Source organism: Sus scrofa, chromosome 8 (genome assembly GCF_000003025.6).
Source record: "Sus scrofa isolate TJ Tabasco breed Duroc chromosome 8, Sscrofa11.1, whole genome shotgun sequence".
Taxonomy (NCBI): domain Eukaryota; kingdom Metazoa; phylum Chordata; class Mammalia; order Artiodactyla; family Suidae; genus Sus; species Sus scrofa.
The window spans coordinates 111,380,585-111,408,373 of record NC_010450.4 but is presented as its reverse complement, the minus strand read 5'-3'; the positions used below and the strand labels follow the sequence as shown (position 1 = coordinate 111,408,373).

Here is a 27,789-nt window from a genome sequence, read left to right as displayed (position 1 = left end):
GATTAGAAGACCAAAGAAATCCTCTACTCTGCTATTTGTGTACAAAGCAATAATACAAAGATGCTTATTCTAGCACTCTTTGCAATAGGAGAAAAAAGGAACATCTTAAATTTCCACCAGTGACCACTGGCTAAATAAAATGTGATGTGATCATGCAACTGTACTACAAATCAGTTGAGATAAATGATATAGCGGTACCTGTATCAACAGGGAGAAAACTAGAAAGCCTACTGGTAAGTGAAAATGTAGGTTGCAGAATCATACAGAGAATATCATTTGATAATGCTTGAAAAAACAAAAATATTATATATTGTTAAGAGAGAAATATATACATAGTAAAAACCACAGATGTCGAATGTATACACCCAACATTAGAATATTGATTAACTCGGTAGAGGGAGGCAAGGAGGGAGATGTGATCTGGGGTAGGTTCAAAGGGGCTTCAGCTTTACTTGTGATGTGTTCTCTTTTCATGGACTTGGAGAATAGACTTGTGGTTGCCAAGGGGGAAAGGAAGGGAGAGGGAGTGGGATGGGCTGGGAATCTGGGGTTAAGAGAGGAAACTATTGCCTTTGGAATGGATAAGCAATGAGATCCTGCTGTATAGCACTGGGAACTATAACTAGTCATGACAGAGCATGATGGAAGATAATGTGAGAAAAAGAATGTATATATGTATGTGTGACTGGGTTACTTTGTTGTATAATAGAAAATTGAAAGAATACTGTAAACCAGCTATAACAGAAAAAATAAAAATCATGCAGAAAATAAAAATAAAAATTACAAATATAGGAGTTCCCATTGTGGCACAGTGGAAACAAATCCACCTAGTATCCATGAGGATGCAGGTTTGATCCATGCTTTTGCTCAGTGGGTCAGGGATCCGGCGTTGCTGTGAGCTGTGGTGCAGGTTGCAGATGTGGCTCGGATCCTACATTGCTGTGGCTGTGATGTAGGCCAGCAGCTGTAGGTCCAATTCAACCCCTAGCCCCTTGCCTGGGAACTTCCACATGCCACGGGTGCGGCCCAAAAAGCAAAAAAAAATTTGCAAATATAGCAATATCTTCACAATTCTTTACACTCGTATTCTATACACTTCTTGGTTTGAGTAAATTTTAAAATTTCAAGAAATTTTGGTGGCAACTACTAGATGTTGTTTATATTTATTAAAAAGACTTACCAAAAATTCAATTACATGAACTTGCAATCAAGTGAATTGTAATAAGAGGTTGGGACTACTACACTTTAGAAGCTTGGAGGAGGAGCCATGCAGAGATGGAATTAGACATCTTAAGGGGACTCAGGGCTGGCTGGAGGGAGTGTCCTGAGCAGGAGGATGAGGCTGGACTCGAATATGGGAAGACCACAAACTGGAGTCACCTTCTGCTACTGGGAAAAGAGCCACTTCCAGGTTGAAGAATTGCTGAGGTCATATTAGAGAGATAGGAGGGGCCAAGTCTCCTCTCCCTCTTCCAGCCTCCTAGTCCCCTAATATCTACACTTAACAGGGAACTGCTGGCAAAGCCTAAAGGTAGTCGACAGAGTCGCAGCCCTAGAATCACAAAATGGAACGTAGATTTGTGGTTTTAAAGCTGAGAGACATTAACTTGATAATAAGCACATCGCAGAACACCTACTTCCTGTCATTCTCAACTCCAGAATATCACTCTATTTATAATGTTAAAAGTAGAAGTGGTTTGGAGTTCCTGTTGTGGCTCAGTGGTTAACGAATCCAGCTAGGAACCATGAGATTGTGGGTTTGATCCCTGGCCTTGCTCAGTGGGTTAAGGATCTCGCGTTGCCATTAGCTGTGGTGTAGGTTGCAGACACAGCTTGGATCCTGCATTGCTGTGGCTCTGGCATAGACCTGCGGCTACAGCTTCAATTAGAACCTCCATATGCCGAGGGAGTGACCCTAGAAAAAGGCAAAAAGACAAAAAAAAAAAAAAAAAGGTAGAAGTGGCTTTCCCGGCCACGACCCACTTTAGAGAGACCTGTAACAACTCAGCGTTATTCTAGTCTCCCCCTGCTGCTTCCCTGCAGGCAATTCTGCTTCCCCTATCTTACTAATCAAGACCTATGCATGTGCTCATTTCCCTCTGTTGGGGTTTTCCAAAGATTTCATCGCCACAAACAAAAAAATTTAGCAAGTGGCTCAGCCCTTCCCTGGACCTCAGCTCCTGCATCATCTTGAGGGATAAGAGTGTCTGTGTGAAAAAACCCCACGAGAGACTCTGCCTCAAAATTCTTCCATCCGATGGATATCAGTACTTCCATCTTGACCTCACAAAAGCAACCCAGTCCCGCTGCTCCACCTTAAATTTTGTCATTTCTTGACCATCCTCCCATTGTCAAATCTTCATATCTACTTTACCTTTTTAGAATAACCACATAACCACCTATCTCTCCGAGAATCTTCCTTCTGTTTTGCTTGTTTTCTGATGTCATGAAATCACTAATGTCTTCCTTTCACTTTTCTCCTCATCTGTGGTGCCTCTCTGGGTTTATCTTCATCCTACTTGCCTTAGCCTCTGAGAACAACACTTTTGTATAACAATTTTATTATAATTCCCTTTTGCTCTCACCCTCCAGCCTTATTCTCTCACCATAGACAGCTTGCAGACCACCAAGTCTGGATTAATTCATAGACCTAGGTTCTTTACTCCAGTACTAGGAATGTGTCTAGGGCCACTCCAGATTCTTGCCTTTTCAGCCACGATTCTTCAAAGTGTAGTCTGCTCTTACTATCTCCATGTCTTTATCTCTACCCACTGTAGTCTTTCCATTATTTTGCTGAATCTTCTCTTGTTTAAAGTAAGGATTTCATTATAATTTTAGAATCAGAGAAATTTTTTTTTTTTTTTTTGCCTTTTTTAGGGCCGAATTTGTGGCATATGGAAGTTTCCAGGTTAAGGGCTGAATCAGAGCTGCAGCAGCCGGCCTATACCACAGCCACAGCAGTGCAAGATCTGAGCTGTGTCTGCAACCTACAACACAGCCCATGGCAATGCCAGATCCTTAACCCACTGTGCAAGCCAGGGATCGAACCCACATCCTCATGGATCCTCATCAGGTTTGTTACTGCTGAGCCACAACAGGAATTCCAACCTTTTAATCATTACCATCCTTGGCCTTCCAATGTGTTTAATATTATTTAATTTTTTTCTTTTTTGAGCTCTGCTCACATTTGATTTCTATGTTATTTTCCTCAGATCGTCTTCCACCATTCTGCTTTTCCCCAGTGCACTTTTCAAACTTCCATTTGGCAGATTGTGTCTTAAATATTGGTGTTTCTTTGGCTCTTTCTCAGATTATATGTTTTCCTACTGAGTGATGCCTTTCATTTCCGTAGTTTCAATGACCATACAGTAGATGCCTCATGGCTCTATTCTGGCTCGAACTCTGCATGTCAGTTCCTATTGATGTCCCATGTCCTCTTTGATCTATCCCATTCAGCCTCTTATCATGTCCACTCAGTAATCAAGACAGAGATGTGGTGAGGGATTAAATCCCAATCTTACTCTCTTCTTCATTCTGCTTATTTAAGTGATACCATGTCTTAAAGGATCTACTTCCTGAAAACCTTTCAGGTGAGACCCTTTCTCTAAAGTCATTAGCCCTTCCTGTATCCTGGTTTTCTTCTAATCCATCCTGCATGCCACCATGAAATGATATTTTAAAAAATCCTTGTATATTCTTGCCTCCTTTGTCATAGATTAGTCGACTGTAGGTGTGTGGGTTTAATTCTGGGCTTTCTATCCTGTTCCAGTGATCTATATTTCTGTCTTTGTGCCAGTATCATATGGTTTTGATGACTGTAGCTTTGCAGTATAGTCTGAAGTTAGGGAGCCTGATTCCTACAGCTCCATTTTTCTTTCTCAGGATGGCTTTGGCTATTCTGGGTCTTTTTTTTCCAAACTAACTTTAAAAGAATATATAAGGAGAAAAGACAGCCCCTTTGATAAATGGTGCTGGGAAAACTGGACAGCCACATGTAAAAGAATGAAATTAGAACACTTCCTAACATCATACACAGAAATAAATTCAAAATGGATTAAAGACCTAAATATAAGACCAGATACAATAAAACTCTTGGGGGAAAACGTAGGCCAAACACTCTCTGACATTAACCACAGCAATATCTTCTCAGATCCACCTCCTAGAGTAATGACAATAAAAACAAAAATAAACAAATAGGACTTAATTAAACGTAAAAGTTTCTGCACAGCACATGAAAACAAAAAGACAACAAAACGAAAAGACAACCCACAGAATGGGAGAAAATATTTACAAATGAAGCAACTGACAAGGATTAATCTCCAAAATTTGTAAACACCACATGCAGCTCAATACTAAAAAAACAAACAACCCCATCAAAAAAAAGGGCACAAGATCTAAACAGACAATTCTCCAACGAAGACATACAGTTGGATGCATTTCTGCTGCACCACAGCGGTAACTCCCTCTTCTTGCCTTCTTGCCTAACATCTTCCTATATGTCTCTGCTGCCTACAGAGTGTTTGCAAGGTATACACGTCTCTTTGGAGTCTGACCCCTGCTCCTTTGCCTTTCTCTCTAGTACAAGATCCAGATGCAGTTGTTCTGGACCTCTTGCCCATTCCTAAATATATGCTGCATTTTCACATTTCTCTGTATTTGCACAAGCTGTTCCCTTCATCTGAATAACTTCTCCCTCCACCCTCTCCATCCCTGCTTAGTATGCTTGGAAATGCTGAACTTCCTTCCTTAACCTTAAGTCTCCGATTAAGCATTCTCTTCTCTGTGAAGTCTCCGGAAACATCGTGTTTAACCATGGGAACATGGTTATTGATGTTGACCATAAATGGCTTTGAAACGTGGGTCTTCCCTGATACAGTGCATAAATAATCTTGATGAGCCTTTAAAAATCAATGATAATATGAGCTTCACAAATTTGTTAGATAAGATTACATGTGATAAATGATAAAAGAAGTGAATGAGGTAAAATGCCAGTACTGGAACAATCAACAGGTTACTGAGGATAAGCATAGCTTTTCCTAGAACTGAGAACATTTTTTTCATGCTTCCATCAAACTATGTATTGTGAATATTTGCTACTCAAATTGTGATTCTTGGGCCAATGTCAATAGGAGCTCATTAAACATGTGGAATCTCAGGCCCCACCCCAAACTCTAAAGTCAAATCCACATTTTGACAAGATCCCCAGGTGATTAAATTATCCCCAGGTGACATGCACATTAAAGCTTGAGAAGAGCTGCTAGAGAACCGTATTATCTTTTTTTTTAAATTTTCTTTTATAAAATTTTAAAATGATTTTTACTTTCTCCATTATAGTTGGTTTACAGTGTTCTGTCAATTTCTACTGTATAGTGTAATGACCCAGTCACAAATATACATACTTTCTTTTCCTCACATTATCCTCCACCATGTTCCATCATAAGTGACCAGATATAGCTCCCTGTGCTATACAGCAGGATTTCATTGCTTATCCACTCCAAATGCAATAGTCTGTATCTATTAACCCCAAATTCCCAGTCCATCCCACTCCCTCCCCCTCCCCCTTGGCAACCACAAGTCTGTTCTCCAAGTCCATGAGTTTCTTTTCTATGGAAAACTTCATTTGTGCCATATATTAGATTCCAGATATAAGTGTTACCATATGGTATTTGTCCTTCTTTTTCTGACTTACTTCACTTAGTATGAGAGTCTCAAGTTCCATCCATGTTGAGACATGGCATTATTTTGTTCTTTTTTATGGCTGAGTAGTATTCCTCATCTTCTTAATCCATTCATCTACTGATGAACATTTAGGTTGTTTCCATGCCTTGGCTATTGTGAATAGTGCTGCAGTGAACATATGGGTGCATGTATCTTTTTCAAAGAAAGTTTTGTCTGGATATATGCCCAGGAGTGGTGTTGCTGGGCCATATAGTAGTTCTATCTTTAGTTTTCTGAGGTACCTCCATACTGTTTTCCATAGTGATTGTACCAATTTACATTCCTGCTAACACCGAAAACAGTATTTTCAATAACTTTCTCAGATAAATTAGGGAGTTTGGTATGGTGTCTTCTTTATATGTTTAAGTTTTGGATTCCAAATTTCATATATATAGACAAGTATTGTAGAAACTATAATCCAGTTCCCAGGTTGGAGACTTTTTAATATATTTCCAAAAAATGTTTTAAGCCTCTCTTTTAATGAAGAGATAAATGTTACAAATACATTTACATTTCCTTTACATTCACCTTCCCTGCCTCCCTCCTCGAAGGTCATCACCCTTGTGAGGTTTGGCAGCATCATTGCCAGGCAGGCCGTTGCCATTTACCACTTATTTATGTTTCCATGGGATGTTATTAATATTTAAGCATCTACCTCTTTGGAAGGCCCTCCATGCAAACCCAGGACACAGCCTGAAAACCTAATTCAGTAAGAGCAATTAATACAAAGTATCACCTCGGTGTGAGGGAAGGGCTTTCTAGCTTAATCCCAGGAGAGAATTTAGGTTCTAGAACTGGGAGAATGGATAGAAAAACAAAAAGGAATGGTTGGGCAACATTTGTTTTGGGAATGTCTCAAGATAAGAACTGGACATGGGAGAATTTGATTTTCTATTGAGCGGCTTCAATCTTGGAGCAAAATGATAGTACTGGTGGTCAGTATTCAATTTCACCATTTTGTTCTCCTTTTCTTTTTTAAGGAAGCAATGTTGACCAACTTTCACTACACCTTGTCATTAGATACTGCTCCACTTGAGAGAGAGAGAGGCAGCTGCCAGGTGTGAGGTCTGACCTAGCCAGGGGGGAAGGTTCTGATTCGATTTGATTCTCCTCAGAGAATAGAGCTGGCCCTGCCTGGAAGGAAAAATGGCCAAGGGAGAGAAAGGAATCTAGATGAGGGGACGGGCAGGGAAGTGGCCCTACTAACACCCTGCCTATTCTTTCCTTTACTCTCATCCTCTAATTTTCCTATCCAGCTATTTTTCCAGAAAATTCTCCCTCCCTTCGTCCAATTCTGACTCTATCAGGGTCTTCGGAAGATATGTGCCGGAACCAGTTCTGGAGAAAATTTACTAGTAAGCCAAGAAAAGATAGTTAAAATGACCATAAAATACCTTGGAAGAGTTTTAAATCCAAGGGGAAGTGGTTGGAATACGTTCAAAATGACTGTAACTTTGTTCAATGCTAAGCAGCTTTAATTCTCTAAATATATCTTAGGCATAACTTATTCTGTTTTGGGGCAACTTTTGAACACCAGAAGTAACAGTACCACAGACAAAAAAAGGAGCATTTTTGCACCTTAAAAAAAAAAAGCGCAATGGATTTTGGAATTCCAGACTTCTGAAAACTCTAGTAAGAACCTAGAATCCAGAAGTTCCCATCGTGGCGCAGTGGTTAACGAATCCGACTAGGAACCATGAGGTTGCGTGTTCGATCCCTGCCCTTGCTCAGTGGGTTAACGATCCGGCGTTGTCGTGAGCTGTGGTGTAGGTTGCAGACGCGGCTCGGATCCGCATTGCTGTGGCTGTGGCGTAGGCCGGTGGCTGCAGCTCGGATTCAACCCCTAGCCTGGGAACCTCCATATGCCGCGGGAGTGGCCCAAGAAATAGCAAAAAAAAAAAAAAGAACCTAGAATCCAGATATTTGCACTCCATGCAAAGGTAAAATCTTTACTCCATTGGGAATATGCAGCATTTCAAAAAGCATCATAAAAATTATACATGTACTCATCATAAAACTGTGCAGGATAATGGAAACATAATAAAAACTTGGGAACTGGGATAATCTACATTATATGCATTATCTTTTGTTAAACATTATGTGCAACCTTCTGCTAGTCAAGTTTGACTAGTCGCTGTGGAGGAGAATATAGGAATTTGGTGGTGGTGGCAGGAGAGTGAACCAAAGGTATTACAGGTGGAAGAGTGCACTGGACCACTAGCTTAGATGTTTATTAGGATGTCTGATTCTGGGATATGTTTGCCCCATCTTTCTTCTATAAACTCTTACCGACAGGGAGTCATAGTGACAGGCTGTCCTCACCTGTGTTAAGATGGAAGATGAATGGCACCAACCTGTAAAGTTTATTATTATTATTATTTATTCTTACTATCATTTTGTTTTCTGGAGTCTTTGTTCTTGACACGGTCTGAATTTCCAAGGGTATAATTTAGACATATCAGGATTTCATTATATTCGCTTTTCCTCCCTGTTCACAGAACCCTCCTAGGAAAGCAAACTAAATGCTCTACAGGGAACACAATACAGAAAATGTTCAGGATTTTGATGTTTGTGGAAACGATGCTAACTTTTGCACTTAAAATTTGTTTTTCAAAGAGAGGCTCATTTCAGTAGAGCCCCACCCCTTTGGTAAGCTTGTAGTTATTTTTGATGTAACGCCTATGTGATACCTGAACAGTCGCAACTTGTCCTAAGCTGCATTTAGGCTTTCAGACTCTCTTTTAAAGCTCTGTTTATTTTCATTAAGCCTCTTCTTTTTAGCTCAGGTGATGTGTTGGTGTTTAGAAATGTATAACTTTGGCTTCCTTGGCTATTTTCTTCTCATGCAGATTTTATGCTGATAAATGTGCACTAAAGGGCATTTGTATAATTGCTTGTTTAATCTGGAAGCTGAGAGCACTTTGTATGCTCCTCAGCAGCAGTTTCCAGCTCAGGTATTAATAGTGTTTTTTAATGAGTTGATGAGGTTGATATTGATGATGGTGATGAAAAAAAAAAAGGAGAATAAAATTAGTACAGTGAGATTTAGGAACAGAGCAAAAGTATTGTTTTTATCTTTAAAGTGCTTTGCAGGAAAAGATCAGTTTTAGGCTTTCACTAAAAGAGAATGTCTGTGGCATTTATGATGTAAATATACTCATAACTACTTGCTTGTTCACTTAAAACAGGCATCGACCTGACTCTAGATGCTAGTTTAGTGGCTTTTTGTTCTTACCTGACATGAGACAAAAATCATCTTTCTGCATCATTGGGTAACTTAAAAACGAAACAATTATTTCTTAAAATTCATAGTTTATAGGGGGCCACTAGAGATTATAATAGTCTGTATTATTCCAAACAGAAGAGAATATATTTTGCTTTTAAGAAATCTGTAATAAAGATTACTTTCAGCTAGTCTAGGATACAAATGTTACCAAACAATTTCCTTGATTTTACTGTTTTGGCTCTTGGTATGGAAATGATCATCTAGGAGTTCCCTTTGTGGTGCAGTGGAAAAGAAGCCAACTAGTATCTCTGAGGATGTGGGTTCGATCCCCGGCCTCGCTCAGTGGGTTAAGGATCCAGAGTTGCTGTGAGCTGTGGTATAGGTTGCATACGTGGCTCAGACCCGTGTTGCTGTGGCTGTGGTGTAGGCCAGCAGCTACAGCTCTGATTTGACACCTAGCCGGGGAACTTCCATATGACCTGAGTGCGGTCCTACAAAGCCAAAAAAAAAAAAAAAAGAAAAGAAAAGAAATGATCATATATGCTTGTGGAGTTCTTTGTCTCCAAATGTTCCTAAAAGTATTACAATATTGCTCCTTTCCTCAAGTGTGCCAGGAAAGCTTGTCATTGTTATTGCTATATATTGTAAATCAGTTTTATTTTTTTTTTCATAATCTGCTATGATTATTGGTCCATTAGCCCTGCTACTTGTGTCTGTAGTATCTATTTTTTTTTCCCTTCTAGTTTTCCATAAGGTGAATGAGAACCTGGCTGAGGACCTAGAAGGGTGAGGAGCTGAGTATTTGGATGTGTGGCCCTGGGTTCTTTCCATCCTTTTCTGTTCTTTATTACTAGACCGTGCTCAGGTGTGAAACATCTACCCTTGCATCACACGGGGTGACTATAAAAAGTGAGAGGGTCAGGGCCCTGCCTTACATGTTAGCTTGAATCGGAATGTGTGGTGGTGGGGCCGGGGTTGTATACATTTTAACAAATTCCCTAATGACTCCTGCATATTAATGTGAAGAACTTCTAGACTTTCATTTTTTTTTTTTTTGGTCTCTCTTTTTTTTGCCTTTTCTAGGGCCTCTCCCACAGCATATGGAGGTTCCCAGGCTAGGGGTCTAATTGGAGCTACAGCTGCCGGCCTACACCATAGCCACAGCAATGCCAGATCCAAGCTGCATCTGCGACCTACACCACAGCTCAGCTCATGGCAACGCCGGATCCTTAACCCACTGAGCAAGGCCAGGGATCAAACTCGAAACCTCGTGGTTCCTAGTTGGATTTGTTAACCACTAAGCCACGATGAGAACTCCTAGACTTTCATTTTGACTGCAAAATATAGCTGGTCAGTAGTACAGCCTATTATTACTATTATTATTATTATTATTGTTATTATGATTGGCCTCTTCCTTGGCATATGGAAGTTCCTGGGCCAGATATTGAACCCAGACCACAGCAGTGACAACACTAGATTCTTAACCTGATGAGCCACGATGGAATTTCAGTACAGCCTCTTAGACTCCAGCCAATCCATGATTAGGAAAACTTGAAGCAATATTGTGCTAGATTGGACTGGAGTTTGCTAGGTTGTCCAGAGGTTCATTTTAAATGATATCTGACGCCTTTGTAGGGTGAGGAAGGGTTGGAGCTAGTGGGACAGTCTTTCTGGCTTGGTTAATTTGTCTCATCCTCTACCTAGACTTAATCTGGCTTATCCCTTACTGTTCTTTGCAGCTCCAGTGGGAAGTCATCAGATTGTTCTGGGTCTATTCAATGGCAGCCTAGGAATGGAATATAGCATCTTCTCTGAGAAATAAGAGGGAAGACACTAAAGCAGTGATAATATAAAAACTATATGAGTTTTGCTCCTTCCTCCCAGCTAAGCTAGACATTTATGTGCAACTGTATTTATTCTTTACTTTTTCCCGTTTTTCAAATGGAAAAAGTGACATTACTGACATCCCCCCAGCTAGTGCTCTTCCCTCCCTCTGTGCCCTAGACCCCATTTTCCTTATTATCTAGGTGGATTTGATTTATTGATCAGCTCTATTTCCTGGATCGATACTTTCTTCTTATTGGCGCCTCCTTCTCACATTTGTATCATGCTCAAATCTTCCTCATCTTTTCTGAACCATTCTCTAAGATCGCCTTTATTTCTCTCTTCCACTACTGGTCCAACTGAATGAAAACATGATCTCTATATTTGCCCCTCAATTCCTCCTCCTCCACTTTTTTCCTCGGCCCACTATAATTTGATTATGAGGCAATCACTGGGATTGCTTTGCCAGTCACCAAAGGTCTCTGAATGCTAAATCCAATAGGCCTTTCTCAGTCTTTCTCTTCTTTGTTACCTTGGCAGCATGTGATATCATTGCCATCGTCTGTCCTGTAATCCTACTTTCTTACTGAAGAGGCGCCCTTAACTCCCCACCTCCACCCCATATGCCACTCTGTTATTCTGGCCACACTGCACACAGTTCAGCTCTTTGAGTAACACAGACTCTTTCATCTGATCCTTCTCATTTGCTCTTTCGTCTATCTATAGCTGTTTCTCTCCACTTCACTGAATGCCTCCACCTCCCTTCCATAGCTCTTTCTCTATGACTTCAATTCTGGGTAAGTTGTTCTTCCCATTTGCTCCCACAGAGCTCCTTACATGGCACTTTTAAAATGAACTTTCATTATTATTTGTCCATTTTCCTCATTAGGTAGAAATTGCATTCAGCTAAGGATTGTCAATTGTCTCACTGATTTTTCTTCAGCCCCTAGTATTCTATGAGAGTGACTGGGATAGGGGTCAGATAGGAACATAATCAATATACATTGAATACTTGGTGACCTCTATGGGAAAAAAAACCTGAAAGAGAATGGATGCATGTATATATATAACGGATTCACTTTGATATACACCTGAAAAAACTAACATAGCATTGTAAGTCAACTATACTTGACTATAAATGAACATATATGTAGGATAAATGTGTGTGTATATATATAGGATAAATGAATAGAAATACACATGTACTTGCACATACACACACATCTATAGTCTATGGATACTGTGGGAAATCTAATTGAGTATGTGACAACATGTCATCTCTAGGCTATAGTTTTTAACTGTGAAGATACGTTCACAAAAGATTGTAGTAAAGGATAGTAAATGTTGGAGAGAAATGGATGATAAAATAATATACATGTTAAGAAAAGGGCAATTACACCCTCATCTGAGGTGAGCAGTATATAGAGGAAAAAATTTTTTAAACTCACCCTTAAAGAATCATAGAGTTTTAATAGGGAGATATCATTTAGAAGATGTTTCTTAGAGAGGCACAGAGGAGTCGAAAAATACAGAGCAAAATTGAGAGTGACCAGCCAGGTAGGCAGCTGGACCAAAGACGTTTAAGCAAGAATAAAAGAAAGCCTGGGAAAGTTGGCAGGGTGTAGAAGTTTGTAAAACTATTCTTTAGTAAGTGGAAACCGCTAAGATACTGAACTTCACATTTTTTTCTCATGATAAAATATAAAATTATTAATCACATTTGCTTTTGCCCCAAAACATGCAGTTATTAATGCAGCCAGCTTCAGCTAATGTCTGAGCACTATCTCTAAGAGAAATCCTGTATCTCAGAGTTCTCTTTCCATGGAACCAATTATATGCTGCTTCTGTAAATGAAATGATTGTCCTGGACAATTATCGTTTTGCTACTTAAAATTTTCAACGAAAATTAAAAAAATTACCATGATGTCTAACCACTGCAGCTACCCCTGCCATAGTCTTGTTTTGCCTGACAATTATGTAGTTTTATCAAATAATTGAATTAACACGAAACACATCATTCCAGATAATTAGGGAATTGTTGAATGAATGGCAATCCTAATTTCAATTCCTGCAACACATGCAAATGTTCTCCTTTGGAACCTGGTACTAAATCATGAATTTTGCCATCCCTCCACAAATTTTATATTCAGGTCTATTTGAATTCACTTTGTAATATTATATATATGTTAGCTGAGTGGTTTAATAAGCTTAGATATATCCTTAAACATTATCTTCTCATGATCGATTTAAATGTGATTTTAAAACCCAAATTTAGTTACTTTGCACATTTTCCTTGTATGTTTGGAAGTGCTGATAGCTTTTTGATGAATGAGTACTTTTATTCTTTTTATCTTGGTCTACAGAATAATTCCAAGAGTAGCTGATTCAAGCCAACTCTCTAGTCTTCAGGTTTTGGATCCCTTAGTCACTTCCTTATACTTTTTTTTTTTTTTTTGTCTTTTAGGGCCCTACCCACAGCATATGGAAATTCCCAGACTATGGGTTGAAGCTGCCAGCCTACACCACAGCCACAGCAATGCCAGATCCAAGCCGCATCTGTGACCTACACCACAGCTCATGGCAACATTGGATTCTTAACCAACTGAGTGAGGCCAGGGATCGAACCTGCATCCTCATGGATACTAGTCAGATTCCTTTCCGCTGAGCCACGATGGGGACTCCTTTCTTGTACTCTTAAAAGGTGCATTTCTATGTTATTGAGATATTTAGCACAAACGTTCTCCTAAGGAAATCCATATGTGTGCTTTTGGAAAGACCAGCTTTGGGAGGCTGCCATGGCAGTGCTGGCCAGATGAGTCAAGGAAGTTACAAACTGCACCAATTACATGAAAATGCATTTTCTCTTCTTCCTTAAAAATTCTCCTCCCCCGCCCCAGCCTTGGGATACTCAGAAGTGGGAAGGAGAGAAGGCGAGTAAATGCAAAAGCATAGCTGCCATTTTCTTTTTCCAGAGACACCATTCGGGCTGGAGCTGGAATGAGGGAGATGATTTGGACTGGAGATGAAGGTTTTAAGTTAAATTCATTTAAAATTCTAAAAATCTAAAGTAAATCTTAGTTTCCAAAATGATTATTGTTTTAGCTGGAAATGCCTGGATAGCTGCTGGCATATACTGGATACATCACCACAGTGAGAGATCTGGAAGGGCATTTTGGAGACAGTGGTGGAAGAAAGAAAAAGCTCTTTTATTTGCATTCTATCCAGTCCTATCCATTTAATTTGTCTGCAATGATACAGACAACATTTGGTACACTGGAGTTATCTTTGTAATTACATAACTGAAAAAAAGTCAGCCTCCAAATTATCTTAATTCTTCTCTCCCTCTTCTTGTTCCTCCCTGTTTTCCTTCTTTTTGCTTCCTCCCTTTTTTTCCTTCCTCCTTCCTTCACTCTTTCCTTCCAAACTTCCGAAAATATGGAGACCATACTCTGTGTCAGACACCGTACTAGGTGTTAGGGATACACAAGGGAAAATGACAGAAGCAATCTTTGTCCTCATAGAGTTTATGTTCTAGTATCAGAAAATAGACAGTTCATAGTGGCTCTGAGCTGAGACTGAATGCATTGAGGGAGCATGCCATAAGAATATTTAGTAAAGAGTATATCATGTGGAGGGAAAAGTAAATATAAACTTAAACTAAGTGTGATCAGCAGCCTTGCAGAAAAGCGGAAACCCAAAGAGATATGGCGGAAAGTGTGAAAAATTAGGAAAGTGAGGTGGGAGGAGGGTAGATGATGTAGAACCTTGGGTCTTTAGGTTGTATTCCAAGTGTGATGGAAAGACATTGGATGGTTCCAATAATTGATACAATCCGATTTGGGTTCTAAATACATATATAGACCTTAGAGAGATGAAAGTGGAAGCTGAATGAATGGTTTGGAAGCTATACGGTGGTTCAGGCAAGAGCTGATTCATCTTGACTGAGATGTGAGGAGACATGATTGGATTCTGGCTCTAGTTTGAAGATGGAGCTGATAGAATGTGCTGACCGATTAGATGCAAGATATGCAAAATAGAAGTCAAGGATGATTCCCCAAGTTTGTTTATGCACTTGCTTATCTTCAAGAGTAATTGGCAGAATCCTGGTGTCGATGACTGTGATACAAAAGATAACAGAAAGAGCAGGTTAGAGGAAAAATCAAGAGTTCAGTTTTTGTTATATTAAGTTTGAGATGCCTATTAAACATGCTCCTTGAGGTATACGATCTGGAGTTAGGAGAGGTAGGATAGGATATGTAAATTTGGGAGCCATTAGTTTATAGTCTGTATTTAAAGCTAAAGGATTGCAGTTGACCGCCTGGGGATCAGGGAGTTAGAGAAGAGAAGCGGCTTAAGAGCTGAGCTTGGCACATGCCAGCAGATAGAGAAGGGGAAATGTATCCATCATTGTATCCATCAATGGAGACTCAGAAAATATGTCCAGTGATTTCCTAAAAGCCAAATCAAGAAACCATTTCAGAAGGAGTTAACCTGATCAGTTAGTTGTTAAATGCCATGAAGCAATTAAGTTAGATGAGGACTAACTGAATGTCTTTGGATCTGTAGACGTGGACATTATTGGTGACTTTGATGAAAGGGGTTTCAGTGAAATGATAGAATTGAAAGCTTGATTGAAGTCAGTTCATGGGATGATGGGCAGACTGGCAACAGGGAGCGCCCATGGGTAATCCTTTAGAAGAGGATGGAGGAGAGATTGGAAAGAATTGCGGAGAAGTGGAGTGGTAGCTGCAGCTGACGACAGATCAAAAGAAGCCTTGTTTTTAGATCAGTAATGTTAACAAAATCTTTGTGTGCTGGTGGTGATAATGATGTGGAGAGGAAGGCACAGTTATAGAAACAAAGTAGGTGAAAAGGTAAAAGGGGGATGAGATATAATGAATAGTATTATCTTTGATGTAAACAACGACATCAGTTATGTCCTGCATTAACAGAAGAATACAGATGCTATATACCTGCTGTTAAGTATATCAGGCCACATAGACCATGGAAAAGCCCTCTGTCAATGGAAAATTCCTAATGAACGCAAGGGCTTATATTTAGTTGTCGCATTTATTGTTCAGATCGTCATGTCACCTATGCGTGACAGATCCATTGGCATATGAATTTGCTGGAGAAAGGTGGCAGAAGCCAGTATTCTTATATGTTTATGTGAACACATAGCTTTTATATAATTAGATCAGCAACACATGTTGGAGCATCTTTGATGTACGAGGTACTGATTTAGGCACTGGGGATACAGTGATGAAAAAGACAAAATCACTGCTCATAAGGATCTTCCATTCCACGAAAGGGAGACTATGAATGGATGTATAAATAAAGGAACGTGATATTTTCTTGTTAAAAATAGGGAAGTGTAATAAGGAGACATCGATCTCATTCTTTTGAGATTGAATTTATGAAATAGGGGGCCCATGTGCTCCAGAAACACAAAAAGTGTTCTGATCATGGTGAAAGTAATTGTCTTTCATTCTCACAAACTTGTAAAACAGGTGCATCGAGACAAAAATAACTCCCACTTTTCAGACAAAAAAGTGCCATCTTAGGGAATTAAGCACAAGTGTAAAAGGAAGACTCCAATACAGATATTTTGGCTACAAACTTATCACTCTCTTTATGATGGCAGGAAAATGTAAGTGTCATAAATTAAATATGATTATTATCCACTTCAAAGATTCTCATATATATTAAAAAATGGACAATTATAAACACACAAGGATTAACATCTTTCAAATTTCAATAAGGTATAGGAAGTTTGGGTTTGTACTTCTTAAGAAATATATAAAACTTTGTATTACTGATCAATCTTCTGCAAAGATATCCTTTTAGGTTGTGTGAAATTTATTTTTTTATGCCATGTCTTAAATTATTTCATTTTACTACCTTTATTCTTCATCATGTATCTTAAACCCTAATGTTGGCTGAGGGAAAAGTCATTTATAAAGTCTTTTTTTTTTTTTTTTTTTTTTTGCAGACTACAGTGAGAGATTTTCCTAAATAGAGAGATAAATATTTTAAACTAATACCCTCTAAAATTTCCCTTTGGAAACATGAAACCAATTGGGGAATATAAATGTGCTATACTAGGCTGTTGGCTAAGCAACTCTAAAGCCACAGAGTCCTTGTTAACTAAATGCTAAAGCAATGGATAAAAAAAGTATGATTGCTTTAATACCTTCTTTTTCCTTGTACTTAAACTAGACAACAATCTGGATCTGAAAGACAATTTTATCTTTTAAGCTCCTGAAAATTTTGAGTCATTGGTATTTGTGCCGCTAATTAGATGCCATGGAAATTTGACATTTATTTTCCAAACCTTCTGATTGTGGTAAAACTAAATAAAGCTTTAATTATTAAAATTGTAATGTTTTTAAAAAGGACTCTGTGTAATATTCTAGGCTGCCTTTCTTCACCACCGTTTTGTAGATGTAAGCTCTGGTTTTTTAAATGCTTTGACAGATGTGAAAATGCACAGTGTTTTTGATGATAATGGTGAGTAATACAGTAATTTTATGAATATGAAGCAACTGAGGATCAAATGGCTTAATACGGGCTTTTTTGGGGGTTCCAGACTTTTGGTAATCGGATGCATCCACTTTGGGGAAGTCAAATATCACAGAGAGTGTCTAAAATCTTTGTCTGAAAGTCTTTTTGTTCTTAACTGTCAGAGAATATAAAAAATCAGCTGTGGTATTTTTCAGAACTATCCAATTTCAAATGCCCTTTTATTCAGTGCTTTTATGACCAGTTGCTTGACAACATATAGATATGGTTACTTCACGTATCTGTTCCTGTGCTATTGGTGTTGGCCTATTCTTCTGGACGTATGCTAATACACAGTAATTCCCAACCTACAGATTTTAAACTGGTTTTACTCTTTTGCCTTTTCACAAATATTAGAGATTGTTGTATCTAAAAAAAATTCTACTACACACTATTTGAAATGTATTTTGAGACAAGGTTATAGTTTAGAGGTGTAATGCTTTGGGTGTGCCTTAATGGAGGTTTGGTATTTGTTACACATTAAACATGATATATGCCAACTTAAGCTTTAAAAAACCCTTCTCTGTTCCTGTGTTAATTTGAATATGTGAGAGTGCATTTTTGTTGTTCTAAATACACTGAAGTTTTCAAAGTAGAGGCCTTTAAAATATAATCATAGATCATTTCAAATTATAGAACATTTCAAATATAATTGGTAATTATAGTACAATATCAAATTTATTTAAATAGTAACTGTGACCTTTGACCTCCTCTTTGGGCTTTTGTATCTGTTTTGTTGCTTAGGCAGTGTTAGGGATACACATACACACAGTTGCTTTTCTTTGCATTTACAAATTTTTATAGGATATTTTATACACCTAGATAAGAACATACATTTATGGTATGGCCACCTAATGTATCTAATATTTGGAGCACATTGGAGAAAGATGTCCATATGAATATTTTTCACTATATGTTATTAATTATGTCATTGTCGTCATTATCATAGGAGAGAATAGATTAATAATGTAGTAAATCAAGACTAGAAGAAAAATGTGAGAGTAACACCACACAAATTTATGCAAATAACTGAATGTAAAAAACCACTTACTAGATCTTCAAGGTTTAGCAAATACCTTAAAAACCAAATGTTTAACCTCTTTAACTTGGCGGAGAGAGTGACTTAGAAGACAGTTCCAGGTTAAAGCAGTTGTCTGTTTGAACTAAAAACAACGTGCGTGGGGGTCCTAAGCAACTCGAAGGGATTATTTTTTCCTTTTAAGAAAAACACCACCTTGTGGATCACCAAGTCGAGATTTGTACAAAGAAAAACTCGTTCAGGTCTGAGACCGAGAGCTGATACATTTCAAGGAGGACCGGCCGGCTGCACTTGTGAGCGGTGACAGATCTCTGTGAAATATAATCCTGATTAAAAATGCATGTGTGAAACCTCTTCGAATAAAGCACTGTGTCCAACAGCATTTTTTGAGCTCCTGCATGTAAGAAGGGAAGGCTAATGTGGCCACTCTTGTCCTATTTACCCCCTCGTTTGCTGGCTGCTGTACATTTCTGAAATTGCCTCCCTGACTTTGAACTAGCCAGCGTTGTATTTTTCTGTTAAAAAGTCATTGGTAGTAATGAATTCAGAAATTCAGAAATTCAGCACACACCATGCACACATGGCCTCTTTATAAATATGTCCGAATCGAAGTACTGCGCTAAGTGATGGAAAGTAGTGATTTAGATGAACATCAATGACTGCGATTTCTAGGACTCTGCTACGCCTAAGTCACGTCAAATAAAAAGAGGCATATGTGTACACCTACTTCACACAGATTAGCAGCGCTATTGTTGCAAGGCTATTACTCTTGCAGGGCCAAAGCTTTAATCAACTATCGAACAATTTTGAGTGTGTATTTAAGCCAATTTTCTTCATTGGGGGTCCAGATTTGTGGGAATTCAGGTATAAAGCCTGGAGGTTTCTAAAATAGAGATGAGGTATATCTGTCTAGTTAAAAGTACAAGTAACTAATGCTACTATGGAGGTGTCTGGTAAAATCTGAGCAAGCCAAGTTGCCTTTGTGCCCATGTGCTTGTTACAACTCTGTATGATTTTGATCCTATGATTATGGCTTAGAATGCCTAATTATGGCCATGTCTTTTGTTGGGATCTAAAAGATGGGCATAAACCATGCAGACAATTACTTCTTTAAAACCTTAGGAAATGAGAAACTGGGGAGAAAACTCTATAAAAACACCCAGTGGAGTAACACAGAGTGTGATCGAGGTTTGTCTGCAATCGCACGTCTCTAGTTAGTCGTGTAACTGTGATACACACAGACAGACATGGACACAGATGCACACACACACATACAAAACATAATTTATACATATATGAAACAAATATATCATAAACAGTTATTTATTGAGGTCCTCTATGGGCTCTCTGACTGTAATAGGTAGTGCTTTCTAGACTTCCCTGAATATTTATTTATTCGCTATTTTAAAAGAGAGAGCTAGAGCATTTTATTTGATATCACCTATAAAAAAAAGGTGAGCTGGAGTTTTGCATAAAAAGAACGCCCAACTGAGAACATTTGATCTGTAAATAAAGTGCAATTCGCTGAATCTGCATTTTGTAAACTCTGTTTGAATTTCTTTGTCCTGCTTCTTTTGCAGGCCTCCGCTAAACACACTGTTCCTTTAGGGTCCTTGACAATTCTTTGCAGGAAAAAATGAAAATTAACTCACAAATGCTGTGCATTTCACATGCGGGGTCTGAGTTTCTTCTCAATTACGCAATCCTCAAAATATACAAGATTTTAAGAGATCTAATTTTATACAACCAAGAGAACAGGTGAGAGGAAGGTCTTTGCCTTCTGTGAGGCCTCAGAGCTGAAAACGTTATGTCCACAGTTACCCCCTCTTTTTAAACTTACGCAAGAATCACGTATTAATACTTCCTGACAGCACAGTTGCAGATACTCAATTTTAATTGAAATATTAAAATGAGTATAGTATGAGGGATAACTAACAGCACTTACCTGCCTTAAATTTGAGATTTAAACTTATTCTTAAGTTTTACATCTCTCCCAAATATTTGTATTTTCAATAATGCCTATTCCTATAGTAAAACGTCTTTAAAGTACATATATTTAATTATATATATTGTTATATATTTATTATAGTTAGTGATTTTCCTAAAATAAGTGTAATCACTTTTTGAGGGGTATAGAATATCCAGTTTCATGTCAACATAGACACCGTGAAATAGCGGATGAAATTCTACAACAAAATATGTTGCAAGTACAAACCAATGAATACAAATTACTGTCATTGAGAACAACAACAACAAAAAGCTTTCTAAAACCTTTAAGACCCTTGAATATTTTTTCTAATCCCCTGGTGCCTTTTAACAAGTGAAACTATTTTTTTTTATAAAATCGTCAATGGCTTCTTCTTTAGATTTATTGGGAGCCTTACTTAAATGGAATATCTGTCCTTTGTGTTTCAACAATATACAAAGCTCTCTCATGTCTTAGTTCCCTAGTACACATGCACACACATGAAAATGCTTATAGAGAAGTTCATCAGAAGGAAAGCCTGATCACCTTTGTGTAAAATGTGATCCTCTACGTCTGGTGCAAATTTAGAAGGAGTAAAGCATACATGCATTTTTTTCTTTGCTGATATCCTCTTAGTAATGAACGCTTAGATATTAGAAGTGAAATGTAATTCATCCTTATCATTCTGTATATTTTACTTTATTTGCAATTAATTCTCTTGCTATATTACATCCATGTTAATATATGTTTTCTTAGAAATTCTAAGGAGAGTACTGCCTCTAATTTATTTCCCATCTTGACGTTGATTTAAGCAGGATTTAATACCCGTGATCTCCTTTCTTAGTTACAAATATACACAGTGAGTGTTCTGAGACTTGTAAGTGAACCTAGAATTCAGAAATGGGTTTTTATTACTCCTTTTGATTTAAAATTAATTAGTAATTATTAATGTAAAAATTCACAAGGAGAATTAGTAGTCTCAGGTTGCTATTTAATTCATTCTTGTTATTTTAAAACTTTAAGTTGTTATTGATATGGATATCAATGTTTTTGAGCAGCAATTTCTAGTATCAAAAGGTTATCTAATATTCATAGTTGGTTTGAAATCACTCTTGTGCACTGGTATGCGAATCATTTTTAAATTTCTTTTTTGATGTAGAGAAATTAAAAAAAATGTAGTCTACATGTTGTTAAAAGATTGCTTTTCATGATGTCAATTCCAGAGTTCAATAAAGACAATTATGATACTTTTTATGCCCATCAAATTGTAGTGTATTTAATTCTAGCTTCAAAAGTAAAATTATTAGGATAAAAAAAATCACTCAATGGAATCACTGATAAGAATTGTCATTAAATGCTATTAAATGTCTGATATTTCAAATGTCCACTTTCATCCCCTTGAAAAAGACAATGTGTAAAACAAATGGATTGAGGGAAAAAAAACCATAACTTTTAAACCAATTCCAACTCAATTGAAATATAAATCGATCATAATTATACAACAGCTACAGGGATGAAAGCTACAGAGATGGAAGAGCAGAAGAGAAGAGAAAATGTTTCAAACATTGAAAAATTTATTTCAGTGCTTAAAGTCACATGTTGAGCACTTGCTTTTGAAGTGCAATTTAAAAATAATGACTGTTGTGAAAAAATAAATAAATACACAAATAAAAATAAAAATAATGACCGTTGTGACAATTTGGGGTGAAGCCCACCTCTGTTGTAGATCGGACAGAGAATGCATGGTCTTCCCTAACTACAGTTTTTATACAATATATGAAATGACAAGATTTTGAGGTTTCCTTTTTAAATCCTTGTCCAGTGACACTGTGCTCACCACACAGTCCAGTAGCATATAATGTCCTCAGCAAACGGAATGTGAACTATTCAAGAAGCCCTGCATGTTAGAATGTGAATGCCGACCCTTGTTTCTGATTGCCCTGGTTTATATATGTTCCAGATAAGCAGCTGTGAGCCCTCAAAGGCCTTTAGTGACTGTTATTTGAATAACAAATTTAGAATCCCAAAAAACTATGTTTCCTCTTAACATTATCGCACAGGTACAGTGATGGTCACGCCCCTCCTGGCCCAGAGTCTTTAGTTAAATCATCAGTTTGTTAACTGCTGTTTGCCAAGTAAACCCTCCCTCTGGAATGAACTTCTTTAAAGCAAAATGAAATAAAATAAAGGTAAGTAAAAGTAAATAGATTTTCCTATTGAAAGTTATTACTTCAGGAATGAAGAAGATGGATATTGATCGGCACCATCCTTTGCCATTACTGTCAGGTCCACGTAGATGGCTAAGACACTTTATTCTAAGCAAACAGCTATTTTCTCTTCTGACATGGGATTCCAGTGAGAATTGAAAAAAGTAAAAGGTTTGTAAAAACATTTTTCTGTCCTTCTTACAGGGACAATTTATGTTGAAGTAACAGTTTCTGAGATACTTGCACCTGTTATTGATTTATTTCTTCTTTGTCATGGACAATCTCCTGTTTTATAATACAGTTACCCTTGTATACTGCTCCTAGGCAGTCATTTAGAAATAATTTTCAATGTGCCAATGTCCCAGGGGCTCAAATATAGGGAGCATAGGAATAAAAAACCTAAATGAGAGTGTACATTTTCTAGGTGTTCTCTGGCACATGATGATAGTTGTGGTATCTCTTTGTAGCGCTAATAAAGGCAGGCTACCATGATGAGCTATTGTCATAACATTGCAAATGGAATTCTAAATCTATGGAGTCCCCATGGCTTCTGGTCAAATAATCCTTCCATATGACCTTGTGAATCCATGGAGTGGAAAACAGAAAAGAGTGTGCATAACGTAAACGTAAGGTAATCAAGTATAATTTATTATCATCAAATATGGGCTAAGTCTCTTTTGATAAGAAAGCACATCTGAGTCAAGAATCCAGTAAATCTAAGGAAAAACTTTTGCTTAAATCACTGAGGACCTTTGATATGCAACTATAAATTTGCACACCAGTGCATGTATAAGCGTCCACTTTTTCTGTGTGTCCAATACAGTACACAATTGTTTCCTCCTAAAAAATCAATGTGGCTGTGATTTTTCTATGGTTCATTCACTGTTTATGGACAGGGATTAATGTCTGACCTTCCCTTGCCTTCTTGACTCGAACCAATTACTTTCGAATAATTTTTCTGGTTTAACTTTTTATCACATCTTCTGACATTTTAGCGAATAATATTTGACAGCTATGAACATCTGCGAAAGTTATTGTTATCATAACTTGAGCTCAATGGAACTACCGTCACTGATGCACTGAGGATCAGATTGCACTAGAGAGTAGGAACACACTTACATTAAAAAAATTGTTTGATGTCTTAGTAGGAATCTTTCCTGATTTGCTTTAACACATGCAGATTGTTTAAAAAAAAAAAAAAAAAGACACCTGGAGGTGGAAAACACATTTGCTGTCCATACGAGGGAAGCCTCAAAGTATTTATTTTTCATTTTGGAAATTTCTGCATTATTGTCATCATGAAACAGCTTTTAATCTTCTCTCTACATTGAAATTTTTCCTAAATGAATAAAACAAAAAATCTTTGGAAACATTTAACATGGCAAAGCAGCTTTCTGCCTCACAGGTTTGCAAGAAATTTCCAATAAAAGTATTTCATTGTAGTGTCCTGATTTCTTATTCAGTATGCACCCAGGGAAACTGGTATATTGCATTCTCCTTGAAGAAAGCAATAGACAGAGAAAATGCTGTTAGTCATTTATGTGCACATAACAATATAAATCGCAAAGATTAGGGGAAATCATTTTGGGGAGCACCACTATTTTGCAACCAAAGGCACTTAAATAATTACCTTTTTAAGCACCTTTTATTGACTATGCAGAAGGATAAAAGGTAATCTTACTTGTTTTAAATGGCATAAAGCAACCAAATGCCATTAACCGAGTGTTACATTTCTTATTTCACTAAGATTGTTGAAGCTTACCAGAAAGAGATAAAAAATGTATAAATTCAGGAACACTGGCTAGTAATATCCCAAACCATTGTCAGTGGACTCCTACTTTCTCCTGCCAAAATATGTGGAAGCATGCATGGATTGTACTAGATTAGTAAGAGGGGCTCGTTTCCGTGGCATTAGCCAGGTATCTTAGCAACAAGACCATACCAGATTCTAGCAGTGCTCTGTGGTGGTGCATGTAATATCCTGGACATAATCTGTCTTTTAATTTTCTTTGGATTGTAGTGATATTACAGATACATGTGTTCAGTTATAGATCTTTATTTAATAAGAAGAATGCCTTAGCTGAAGATTTGTACTATGCCAGGAGTGGGCAACTCACAATAATGTTGCTGGAGGTTTAGCCCAGGTACTGCCGTGTCTCACATTTCAGATTGACAGGAAAACTTACTCCCTTCATTAAGATGTGCCTCCTAGTTCATATCTTTATGCTGTGGAGATGAGGATGCTGCTGGAATTCATAATACTAAGAACGTTATTTAATGTCAGATAGAATGCAAATTGCTCGTACAATTGAAATGTCATCTAAAACATGCCACCGTATGCAACACCACTTTATTATAAGTCACTGAGAGCAATATCTTAAATTTGGAATTTCACTAATCCTTCATCTGCTTTGTTTACCTTTCATCTATAATAGAGATGTCGAATTTCCTCCAAACTGGATTTGCATGTTTTAACTGCTTGCTCACACAGCTCAAGATGTGTGGGAGAACTATATAGGGGGACTTCCCTTGATTTCCTTGTCTTTTTGTTGTTTGTTTAATGCAAATTAGCAGCAAAAGATAGCTTTCAAATACAAGACAAAATGCCATGTCAACCTTTTTGGGGAAATAAGCTAAAGCTTATGGTAGAACATTTGATTATTTAAAGGACGAATTATAATACAAATATGCTGTCAGTTTATTGGTAATTGATTTCCCTGGTAATTTAGCTTCATGCAAGTATTTTCTGGCATTTAATTGAAACAAGAATAATTTTGTAAAGTTAATTTTGTTCATGGTAAAATTACAAATGGACCTTTCAAGACTTTTGTCATGCTTGCTGGGAGAAAGTGTCCAGAACAATTGCCTTCCGAAATAAAGCTATCCTGACCAGAAAATCTTGTTTGTACATAAGAAGTCTTAAAATCGGTTCCTAAGATAGATGGCTTCTCTTTTATAGATCAGTTTTCATACAAAAGAAGGCCCAGGACACCTCTTTACTTAGGACATTGTAAAGTTTTCCATAAAAAAATTACTTTTTTTTTTTTTTGGTGGCAGAGAGGAGGAGAGTGATGCGAAGGAAAATGGGAAAAAAGAAGAGAGTTCTTAAAACCACACTTCTTGATTCTATCCTCTCCAACTCAATATCCCTTTTCCCCCCACAGCTTTTCTCAAAGAATTTCAGCTCTGAAGTAGTGCTTAGTATCTTTTGATGGGCAGCCCTGGAGATTCTGCTTTGTTTTGTCTGATATTATACAGTATTTTTGTTGCTCATGACAGAGTACCGCTCACCAAACACTAGGAGAACTTAAGAATTCTAGCACAAAAGAGTATTTTAACTGATACAAAGGTGCAAGGAGTCCTCCCCAATTAAGACTCTCTGATTTGGATATGTATCTCTATATCATTTGGTATAAGAATCTATATAAGACTTATAGAAGTTATTTTTATTTATGAGGTCATGCCTTCACGCCTTCTAAAGTAGCCCTTCATATGAATAATGCCATGATGCTAAATCATTCACTCTGATTTTTAAAGATCTCTCAAGTCAGTTAGAACAGCATCTCAAAGGGAGGTCTGGAGATTTCATGCTTTAGAATTATTTGGCATATTTGTGGGAAATTTAAATTCCTGGATTTTTATCCAGACTCATTGTATAAGGCCCTTGAAGGATTCAGAAATATTTCTAGCTTTTCTTTGGCATAGTAAAGTTTGAGCACCATTGGTTTAAAATAACGAATGACAATCAAGAAAAAGTTAATTTTCAAAATAATAGTTGTGGCAAATTAAACCTTAAACATTTATATTTATATATTTTTATTTATATAAATAACTTGAGATATAACTAAAAAACAACTTCAAACAAAGGGCATGACATTTTTAAAAACTAGTTAAAATTATGCAATTTGTCATTATGGGCATTTTGCCAGGTCTTTTAAATGACCATATTAACTTGGAGTCCCATATCTTTTAAAATCATGCAGAAAGAGGACATTTTTTCATAGCTAGGAATTTTTTTAATATTTCTCCTAAAATATGGAAACTCAAAATATGTTTTTGTAAATATATAATATTAAAATACTATTTATTGTATTCTGTGACATAAAAAAGGGGAATCAAGTTGAAATTGAGGACATATCTTTTAATTTAATGGTAGATTTCCTCCCCCATTTCTCTTAATTTTTCATTCTATCTTTGGTCTGAGTACTGGCTTTGAAGTCTGGTTACATTTTTGCATAATTATTGGTGACCAAAAATGATCTTGTGTTTACCAGCATCTTGGGTTCAGAAGCATCTCCGAGTTTTAGGTAAACTAAATACAGAAATCAGTTTAGCCAGCTGTGAAACATGATCAGCTCTTGGGTGTAAAACGACATCTGGTCATTGGCAAATTGCATTATGTAACAAAACTAAAGAGAAAGTGAAACATAGAAAGGCAAATTAAAGAGGGAGTCAGAGTCCAAGTGAAAGCAGTAGACTTCCAAGGTGCACAGTGTATGACTAATTCAGACCCAGATGATCAGCAATGATCAGCAATAATAGATGCACACAATCCCAGAGACTGACAAGTTGGAAGCTGGTCTACAGGTTTAAGATATAGGAGCAATTCTTCCATGCTACCTCTTCGTACCCCTTTGCACCAAAATATAATCAAATAAGGAAACACGCACCTCAGAATGGAAAACATTATTAGAATCATGTATCTGACATATTACTTGGTGTCTTTCATAAGAAATCTTTTTATAATTAAAGCAATTACTATTCCATGACTCCCAAAGATTCATTTATAACCTTGATCTTTTTCTTATGCAATTGTCACCTTGTTAATTTCCTATCTCTAGATTCTCTGCCATCATCTCAAATTCAGCCTTTCGAAAACAAAAATGAATGTTTTTACACAAGATTGTACTCCTGATCTCTCAATTTCTGTCGGTAGTGCCACCGTGTCCCATATTACTTGTCTTTAAAGTCTCTCAGGAGTCTGTAGGAGGTGCAAATGCCTATCCTAAGATTTCTAGTCAGTTTTACACATATCTGGTCAGTCTTGTCACTGTGAAGTAGGTTTGTTTGGAAAACAGTCCGAACAAATGTTGAGAAACATTTTTAATTCCCCGTGTCAAGCCACGTTTGTCAACACCCAGTGAAATCACACACTCCACTTCTAGTCGAGTAAAAGGAGAGCAAGTGAAACTTTAAGGATGATGTTTGATCACAGATATGCAACCAGCAGGAAGGTAGAGAACAAATA

The 27,789-nt window shown here is 37.4% G+C and overlaps 2 long non-coding RNA genes across 18 annotated transcripts in view; one reads left to right on the top strand and one right to left on the bottom strand.

The window, feature by feature from the left end:
• LOC102158976 overlaps positions 1-27,789 on the bottom strand; it is a 977,225-nt gene that overhangs the window by 19,522 nt on the left and 929,914 nt on the right. The gene's annotated exons all lie outside the window — the stretch shown is intronic.
• LOC110261984 overlaps positions 1-27,789 on the top strand; it is a 112,437-nt gene that overhangs the window by 78,940 nt on the left and 5,708 nt on the right. Inside the window, exon 4 of the long non-coding RNA XR_002346454.1 lies at positions 22,395-22,523. This is a non-coding gene — a long non-coding RNA (uncharacterized LOC110261984). The remainder of the gene's footprint in view (positions 1-22,394; positions 22,524-27,789) is intronic.